Source organism: Salvelinus sp. IW2-2015, unplaced genomic scaffold (assembly GCF_002910315.2).
Source record: "Salvelinus sp. IW2-2015 unplaced genomic scaffold, ASM291031v2 Un_scaffold2281, whole genome shotgun sequence".
NCBI classification, from domain to species: domain Eukaryota; kingdom Metazoa; phylum Chordata; class Actinopteri; order Salmoniformes; family Salmonidae; genus Salvelinus; species Salvelinus sp. IW2-2015.
The window spans coordinates 113,154-121,454 of NW_019943608.1; positions in this window are offsets into that span (position 1 = coordinate 113,154).

An 8,301-nucleotide genomic window follows, 5' to 3' on the forward strand; every position below is an offset into this window, starting at 1 on the left:
TGTATACGATGGAAGGACGAACGAAGGCCCGTAGCAACAACAACAACAACAAAAATACAAATATTTTTTATGATCTTAAGGTAAGAAAGAAAGTAAACATTTTAAGAATTGTCATGTAGAAAATGACTCCACTATAATTGTCTTGTAGCAATATGTGCATTAATAATAATAATCTCAGTGAGATTTAATCATTCTCATCCACGAGAAATATATCCAAGTTTTGAGGAAAAATGTCATGTTTAAAAACCTTTTAAACACCGACGTGCTTCATTATGTTGGATGGGTGACTGTAATACGTAGGCGTGCATGTGTTGATCAGTTCTATTTGACTACTTTCTATTCTAAAAGTGCTTACCAAAATGGCACCGCTATTCCCTATGTAGTGCACTACTTTTGACCAGAGCCCTATAGAACCCTATTCCCTATATAGTGCACTACTTTAGACCAGGAGCCCTATAGAACCCTATTCTATATGGCGCACTACTTTAGACCAGAAGCCCTATAGAACCCTATTCCTATATGGCGCACTACTTTTGACCGGGTCCGGACAGTAGTAGTGCACTATATAGGGAATAGGGTTCCATTTCAGATGCACATTCAGTAAGTTAACCGCTGTCTGTTATGGTAAGGGAAGCTTCTGTGTACCTGACTGGCAGTGCTATTGTAGTTAACTTAATTACAGTAAGTTGGGCAGGTTCTGTGTACCTGACTAGCAATGCTATTGTAGTTCACTTAATTACAGTAAGTTGGGCTGGTTCTGTGTACCTGACTGGCAGTGCTACTGTAGTTAACTTAATTACAGTAAGTTACATTACTTTAACTTGTGGGCTGTTTACTTAATATAAGTTAAGATAATTCTCTATGTTGTTAATGACTGACTGTTTATTTTTTTATTTTTTTTGCATACTTTTTATAAAAAATGTAGCATTTGGAAAGATTTTTTTTAAATTGATTTTGTGGCATTATATTATAAGGCACTGATATTTGAATTTAATCTTTGAATGAAGGAAAATCTCCTCCATCTTTAGACGAGTTTCCAACTATAGAATTAGAATGAATTGTTCTGATTCTAAGGTTCCATCTAGCAGTGACTCGTTTGTGAGTTCCGACTGACCCTGAATTAACGAAACATAGAGAATTATCTTAACTTATATTAAGTAAACAGCCCACAATGTAAAGTAATGTAACTTACTGTAATTAAGTTAACTACAGTAGCACTGCCAGTCAGGTACACAGAACCWGCCCAACTTACTGTAATTAAGTGAACTACAATAGCATTGCTAGTCAGGTACACAGAACCTGCCCAACTTACTGTAATTAAGTTAACTACAATAGCACTGCCAGTCAGGTACACAGAAGCTTCCCTTACCATAACAGACAGCGGTTACCTTACTGAATGTGCATCTGAAATGGAACCCTATTCCCTATATAGTGCACTACTACTGTCCGGACCCGGTCAAAAGTAGTGCGCCATATAGGGAATAGGGTTCTATAGGGCTCTGGTCTAAAGTAGTGCGCCATATAGGGAATAGGGTTCTATAGGGCTCTGGTCTAAAGTAGTGCACTATATAGGGAATAGGGTTCTATAGGGCTCTGGTCAAAAGTAGTGCACTACATAGGGAATAGGGTGCCATTTTGGTAAGCACTTTTAGAATAGAAAGTAGTCAAATAGAACTGATCAACACATGCACGCCTACGTATTACAGTCACCCATCAACATAATGAAGCACGTCGGTGTTTAAAAGGTTTTTTAAACATGACATTTTTCCTCAAAACTTGGATTATATTCTCGTGGATGAGAATGATTAAATCTCACTGAGATTATTRTTATTAATGCACATATTTGCTACAAGACAATTATAGTGGAGTCATTTTCTACATGACAATTCTTAAAATGTTTGTTTACTTTCTTTCTTACCTTATTAAGATCAGAAAAAATATTTTGTATATTTTTTTGTTGTTGTTGTTGCTACGGGCCTTCGTTCGTCCTTCCATCGTTACATTTGTCCGTTATGAGGTTTATGTGACAAAGCTTAACTTGCTTTTGTGGCATATTTAATCTTGTCTAAAGAGAGAGATGGCACATTCGCTATTATACGACCCATTGTGTTGAATACTAAATAAATGAGTTCACACACTCATATGTCCACCGTATTGCGCTTTCTGACGGCTTCATATTACAACGCTCTTTTGTTAACTCCATGAGAGGCGACGTCTTTCTGCATAGACTGATGGCCGTATGCTTTTTGGTCCATTGCAACTTCATTTATAACTAATAACTACCACTCGACCTCGGGACTGATCTCTCTACGTCTTTTTCTCCGTTCGCTCGGTCGCATGAAAGACACCGAACAGATATCGTTTCCCCTGCAGTCCATAGTACTACGTGTGTCTTTGGCATTAAAATTCGTGTTTTTGTGCTCGCTTATACTCCTTAAATATTGACCTTTTACGTTGTCGTGGTGATGCTGCCTTTGTCAGCGTCACCAAAGAGTTAATCGTTACAGTAAGTCGGTACAGCGTGGGGATTTCAGTCTGTCCTATCCTCAATAAGGAAGTCAAGATACGTGTGTCATCTTCTCATGTATTGTTAGGCGTACGTGGGTTGATACTTTGCGCTGCATGTAGCCACCGTCTGGCCCAGCTTTTCACTGGCCCTGGTCGATAATTGGGACAGGAGCAGGCAGTCTTTCTCATACGCACTAACACGTTTTTACGCTAAACTTCAGGACATTCTTAGAACTCTTACTGTTCCTGTATTGCCTCATATAGATCTTCACCGGTACTTTTCACTCACTGTATACTCGTATGATCGCCATAGTGGTCGTTAAAGAATACTTCTTTTGTGGCATCTCCCCCTTTTCTCACTAGGGGCTCGTTAAGGAATCTGTTCATAAACGTTGTTCTCATTCTAGTTGCACGGATGAAGGCATTAACGATTCTTTGCATGCATAAGCTAGCGTCTTTGCCTCATAGAGCTACGCGATTATGTGGTTCGAGATACATTGCGCTTCTTATTGAGCCACGTCCTTTGCTGCATTATGACCAACGTCATAACAAACGTGTCAACCAGTTTCCAATGGTCATATTGTATTAGGACACGGAGTTTTCAGCTTGCCTCAAAGTCTGTAAGAGCGACGGAGTTCAATATATTTCACATCAGTGAGGAACGATCTTTGCCTCATTGAACAGCGTTTTCATTCTCGCTGACATTGACTAGCGTTGTCGACTTTCTACTCTTGCATCTATGCAATGCACGTCTTTGCTCACGTAGAGGTACGTGCTTTCGCATCTTAGGTTTCAAAGCCCGCGCTCTTTCGGCCACTGACAATCACTGACACCTGTTCTTTCATCGGCTTCATTTTGAGACTTCGGTCTTTCCTGCAAGATAGACACTTAAGTCGTCTTATTTCAGCTCATAGAGTAACACGTCCCCTTATCTAGAGCTGTTCATTCTGTCCTTAATTCAAGAGGTACTAGAGGCCAGGGAGCGTCCACAGACACGCAAGGCCCCTATAGCATAGTATAGCGACAGTGAAGAACAGTGCTATTGGCCAGCATGTTAGTGCTATCCAACGGCATTGTTTATAATTTCAGTACACTGTGTTCACTCACGCATACATGTCATCCTAGCGTGTTCTTGGGATGTTTATGTTTCTTGTGTTCTGGTGCGCGAGTAGGGTATAGATTATTTATTCCGCGATGGCTGATGTGTTGAGCTGGCTAAACATTTTTTATAATAAGGGGCATCACAACATGGACATACTTGATTTAAGAGTAAACTCCTTGAGGATTTATTATGATAAAAGATTATATACGGGTCACAAATTCAATTTTTGATGAAAAAGAAAAAAGGTGACAGATACGGGCAAAGACGACCGCCATAGCATAACAGAGTAACGCATGGAAGAGCGGTTACATGGACGTATACTGTTTTGTTACGCGAATGCTTGACCTAGATGCCGTTGATGCGAACAGTGAGCTGTTGGTCGGTTCCCGCATGCGCTAGAAAGTTGCTGGCAACACAGGCATATGATCTTGGCGGCCTCCTCAGATATCTCTCTCAGCTTAGGCTCTTTCTTATGACTCTTGTTCTAATATCTGTTGTTCTCTACAGAGAAATTATCTTATAGCCTTGGGCTTGAGCTCAACTCTAACTGTTTTAAAGCATCTGTCTAGAATATGGAAAGGCATAGATTTTGATTAACTTAAGTAGTGAGTGATGGACTATTAGTAGAGTGTACTCGTTATGTGGCTGCATGCGTTGATACTAAGCTCTATTTGCTGCCACTGTATGATTTCTCTATTGACGGTCGCTCACTATTGTCCTGGACTTACATAAATTGATGAGGCTTTTGAGTTTGGATTTATGACTTTGTTAGTCAAAATGATAAGGCCAAATGAGTGCTGATCCTCGGGCAAATCAGTCTGCTATAGCTGAATTTATATAATTGGGCATCGGATTAAGTACATATGTGCAGAACATCACCTTCGGCATTGACTTTCTTTTTTCATAATACATTTGTGTTTACATTCAGGCGTTTAATTTCTCTAAAAATATGTTTATAGTCTAATTCGTCCGTGTAACGTGCCCGCTGCTGTCGGCGCCGGGCTGTCTGGTCTCCCGGCTCGTCCGACGTTCCCGCCTCTGCTCGCTTCGCGCCCCGCTCTGTGCGCTGTCATCTTCTTATTCAGCACAATATCTATGAAGCTTGCGAATGAATTCTTTTACTAACCGAGATTGATATGGTTGATCATGTAAAGCTACTTATAAGGAATAAGGCTGTTCTTATTTCATAGTAAATAATCTCCACTAACTATTTCTGCAATCATGATAGGTTATAGGTGTTTTATTTATATTTCCAGTTTATTGGAGTATGTGGGATGATGCTCGTGCATATTAAATAAGTTGTGTGCTTAAGACTTTTCGATGTGAGCAATATCTTGAGTAAGAAAGCGCTTGCTAATATTCTACATTTAGCTATAAGTATTCCCCAGAGCTCTGTGGTTACTACATGTAAAATTTCTATGAACTATTTTGTGTCACCGCGCATCCTTTGAAGCCTAGTGACAAGTTATAGGCCGGTCCCAGCTCAAACGCACACATTCATGGGTATGACGCTACAGGAGCGTTGCACCTCTGTATTTTGGAGTTTCTGCTGTCTCTCATTCCATTCTGCTGGCAGATTCTTTGCTCTTCAGGTGTGGTTTTGTGCTCTTGTCAGGTAGGGCGATGGTGAGCATTGGCTGGGGCAGCAGCCATTGTTTCAGGTCTCCTGATGTGCTACGGAGATCCGTTCGAAGATCGGCGTGCAAGTCCGGGCTCTGCTGGGTCACCTCAAGACTATTCAGAGACTCCATGTGACGCAGAAGTACACCCTACCCTAGGTGTTGTGTGGAAGGTGAACCTTTTCCCCAGTCTGAGGTCTTGAGCGCTCTGGAGAAGGTTTTCACCAATGATCTCTCTATACTTTTCTCCGTTCATCTTTCCCTCGGTCCTGAATAGTCTCCCGGTTGTTGAGCAACTTCGAGGGTCTGAATACTTATGTAAATACTTGCAAAAATGTTTAAACACCTGTTTTCGCTTTGCCATTATGGAGTATTGTGATGTCATTATGGGGTATTGTGATGTCATTATGGGGTATTGTGATGCCCTTATGGGGTATTGTGATGTCATTATGGAGTATTGTGTGTAGATTGCTGTGGATGTGTTTAAAAAAAAAAAACTAATTTTAGAATAAGGCTGTAATGTAACAAAATGTGGAAAAAGTCAAGGGGTCTGAATACATTCCGAAGGCACTGTAACTGGCTGGCTAGCAGTGATTGTTTCAACAACATGCTCTTTGGCCCAGTGTTGCCTAAGYAACAACAAGGACCTCAGCCATTTACATACTTCACATAGATTTTTGCAGCTTTTCGTCTTTTATACGYATGCGTCCCAAATGGCATTCTATAATCAGTGGTTCCCAACTGCGATCCTCCAGTATCCCCRCCAGTACATMTTTTTRTTGTGGCCCCCAGGACAAGCCAAACTAATCATCAAGCCACTTGACGAGTTGAATCAGGTGATTTTTGTCCTGGGCTACAATAACAATGTGTTGATGTTGGGAGTGCTGGAGGACCGTAGTTGGGTCACACTGGGCTATACAGTGCACTGCTTTTGACCAGAGCCCTATGGAACCCTATTCCCTATATATACAGTGCACTGCTTTTGACCAGAGCCCTATGGAACCCCTCCACTATAAAGGGAATGGAGTGCCAATTGGGACGTAGACCCCAGTTATATTTGTTTTCTCTTCACTGATAACATAGTCACTAATAGTGAATGGATGATTTTAAATCCCATGTATAACAACCTCTTATACAAACCTTATATAACTTCTACTAACGTAAAAGTACGTTCATTTAAACAACAGCTCTTCTTTGGTATGGAAATAAGGCTGGATCTCCGGAAAGGCAATAACCAAACACGACTCGTAACTAGATCTCATGTTGACATCATCAAAATCCAGAAACCAAATCTTACAGCTACGGTATCTATGCAGCCGCTGGTGTTGCCTTCAGTTACACATTTAACCATCACCATACCATTTATATGACATGGAGCTGGGGACTCTGGAGCTGGGGGGTGGGGACACTGGAGCTGGGATCTGGAGCTGGGGGTGGGGCCCTGGAGTGGGGATCTGGAGCTGGGGGTGGGGACACTGAGCTGGGACCTGGAGCTGGGGGTGGGGACCACTGGAGCTGGGGATCTGGAGCTGGGGGTGGACACTGGAGCTTAGGGACTCTGGATGGGGTGGGGACACTGGAGCTGGGGACTCCTGGAGCTGGGGGTTGGGACTCTGGAGCTGGGGGTGGGATCTGGAGCTGGAACTAGTTTAACCACGTTTGTTAGTAGTTAGAGAAATAAATGAAGTATGAGTGAAGTTGATCGTTGTGATTGATTGATGAAAATGAAGAAGGAGATTAGATGATTGAATTGATTAGAAAGTGATGATCGATATAATTGAAAGATTAGAGACGAGAAGTATTTCTATGTAGTGATATAAGATATATAAAAGGAGAGTCAATATGTAGATATGTGAGATCGATCTTCTTATGATAAGGATGTATCGTTATGATATAATATTCGATGTTAAAGTAAGATTAATGTTATTAATAGAAAATAGAGAATAAGGTCTATCAGAGATGAGATGAGTTATATAGAAGTAGAAAGTAGTTAAGAGTAGCAAGAGAGTTGAATTGATTATATTGTATAGGGAGGGTAAAGGTTAATGTGAAAGTTGAAATGTGATGTATTGTTTGAAGAATAAAGAAAAAAGGTTGAGCTTATTAAATGGTGTTGAAAGTAACTAGTTAGATAACAGTTAAGGTAATTGACAGAGGTTAGTAATTTAAGGTATAGAGTGATATTGGATAGAATTATTGAGATGCGAAGTGGTAGTGTTTATGAGATTCTATTGTAAAATATTATGTTTAGTAGATTAGGAAGTTATTCGTGTGTTGGATTAGAAGGAGTAGATGTTAATATAGAGTTGAGAATTTAAATGAGATAATGATGTAATAGGTAGGGTGTAATGAGAATATTCTGATAATCATTGAGGATGAGAGAAATATTAAATGTTATTATCTGAGTGTAATACTAGTGTATATAATGTAGATGAGTGTTAGGTACGAATTAAAGTTAACTTTATGAAGTATGATGATAATAGATGTAGAAAGAGAGAAGTACGAGAAAATGTAGGATGTTGGAAAAGGAGAAGATGGATAAGTAGGAGTGATTGAAGATAAGAAATAATATGTATAGATCGATTTGTGTGACCAGGTATATAGGACTGTGAGAGGTCGAGTGGAAGTATATATTGAATGAGGTATAAGATATATGATGAAGAGAGAATTGAAAAAGTAGTTATAAAGTGTATATTGTGTTGTTAATTGATTAGAGAGAATAAATTTTAGAATATAAGTAGTGATATAATTAGTTGTTAGGAATAGATGTATGTTAAGTATGTTAAGTAGTTTCGTGGCGTCGTAATGTAATTGGAAAGTTAAAAATGTGATTATCCATAGTTATCATGACAGGAAACATTAGTGAAGTGAGAAGTTAAATTTGGATGTGGTGAATTGAATTAAGAGTGAGAAAGATAAGGTTAATAGATGATTTAAAGGTTTATAGTTAGTAGTGTGGAATATTGTGTAAAATGGCTTAGTTTAGAGAAATTGATCTATTTGAGTAAGTTATATATATATATAGTTTGTATTATAATTGTATAGCATATATATCAGTAGCTAAAAAGTAGA